This window comes from Gossypium hirsutum, chromosome A04 (genome assembly GCF_007990345.1).
Source record: "Gossypium hirsutum isolate 1008001.06 chromosome A04, Gossypium_hirsutum_v2.1, whole genome shotgun sequence".
Lineage (NCBI taxonomy): Eukaryota > Viridiplantae > Streptophyta > Magnoliopsida > Malvales > Malvaceae > Gossypium > Gossypium hirsutum.
Window position 1 is genome coordinate 67,364,637 of NC_053427.1, and position 2,003 is coordinate 67,366,639.

Below are 2,003 nucleotides of genomic sequence, written 5' to 3' on the forward strand. Positions count from 1 at the left end.
GGCCTGGACTTCCTCACACAGGCAGACCACACGGCCGTGTCAATTTGGTAGAATCGAAGCACCACTCACACGGGTAGACCACACGCCCGTGCCTTTTTAACAGGCTTGACCTCGGCTTGAAGTAATCGCACACGGGCGTGTCCCTGTCGAGCCCAAGCAGAGTCCTATTCAGAAAAGGCCACTTTTGAGGGCTCTTAGGCATTCCAAAGCCTATAACTGCACCTTAAAGGAGGAGGAAAAGGGGGGACGCATAGGAGAAAGCAAGGAATTGGTCAAGAAAAGCCGATCGATCCATCTCAGAAGCCGGATTCACCATCAAGACTGAAGATCTCCTTTCAAATTCCCCAGGAGTTTTGGGTTTTCTTATGTTTTGTTATTTTTATTCTTTTGAGATGTGTTCTTTCATTAGTATGAACTAAAACCCCTAAATACCTAAGGGGAATGAAACCTAAGACGGATCTTGTTATTATTATCTGAATTGTATGATAAATATTTGACTTGTTCTTAATTATGTGTTCTTAATTCTTGTTTTGATATTCCAGGATATTGATTCAAGTTAAGCTCTTATTTAGAGGAGGAATAGACCCTGTCTAAGAGTAAATTTATCATAATTAAGCAGAGTTGGTTGCGCGCCTAGAGATAGGGTGACAAGATTTTGCCGGATTAGGCTGAAACCTAATAAGGGGATCCATAGATTGAGTTAATACAACTCTAGGGCGTTAATTAGAAAGAGATTTCATTTATTCAATCTAGGGTTAGACGTTGTTAGTCTCGAGAGAGATAATAATATAACTTAGAGATCTCTACGGAACAAGTTGAATGAATAAATCGTCCGATTTAGAGTCAAATAACAAGTAAAGTCTAGGTGGATTTTTCCTTAGGTATTGTCTTAATCAATCGAGTTTTCCAAAAAAGTATTTTCGCCAAATTTCTTTTCTGTGATTTCTTAGTTTAGTTAATTAGTTCGATAAACAAAACCTTTTATTTTTTAGGGTAGATAATAAAAAGGAAGTTGATACTAGTACTTTTAGTTCCTTTGGGTTCGATAATCTGGTCTTGCTAAAGCTATACTACTGTTCGATAGGTACACTTGCCTTCATCGTGATAATAGTTAGTTTCAAGAACGATTCATTATAAATATTTAAAACCTGTCACGAATATCACGTATCAAGTTTTTGGCACCATTGCCAGGGAACTAAGATATTAGGAACACTCGATTTTTATTACTTCAGCCATTTTACTTTCATTGCAATTTAAATTTTTATTTTCTTCTCTAATTGTCATTTATTTTCTTCTGACAGGCTTTTCTAGTTTATGACCAGAAGAAACCCGTCAGGACCACTACTTTTTGATGGTGAGATCGACCGCACAGTTCGCAGAAATTGAAGAGAAATAAGGCAAATCCTAAGATATACAGAGAACGAGCAAGAGGACGACACTTCAACCACAACCGATGAGATGGCTGAAAACCAAGAAAATCCGCTACCTCTTGCGATTGCTACTGATCCAGTAAATTAGATTCCTACTCCACGCACTATGTATGATTATGCTAAACCTAATTTAACAGGAACTTAGTCAAGTATAGTTAGACCTACTATTGCTGCAAATAATTTTGAACTGAAACCTTACACAATTCAAATGATACAACAGTTTGTTTAGTTTGATGGTTTACAGGACGAGGATCCCAATGCTCACTTGGCAAATTTCCTAGAATTTTGTGGTACCTTTAAAATTAATGGCGTTTCTGATGACGCCATCCACCTTCGGTTGTTTCCCTTTTCGTTAAGGAATAAGGCTAAATAATGGTTGAACTCGTTACCACGAGGGTCAATCACTACTTGAGAACAAATAACCGAAAAGTTTTTATTGAAATATTTCTCGCCAGCTAAAACAACTAAATTAAGTAATGATATCTCTTCTATTGTGCAGATGGATTTAGAGACACTCTACGATGCATGGGAGAGATACAAGGATCTCTTGAGACGATGCCCTCACCATGTGTT

At 37.7% G+C, this 2,003-nt stretch overlaps 1 non-coding gene across 1 annotated transcript; it reads right to left on the reverse strand.

Moving 5' to 3' along the window:
- Positions 1-1,896: 1,896 nt before the first annotated feature.
- Positions 1,897-2,003, reverse strand: LOC121228354 (small nucleolar RNA R71). Its single transcript, XR_005925930.1, has one exon. It is a non-coding gene; the product is annotated as a small nucleolar RNA R71 (small nucleolar RNA).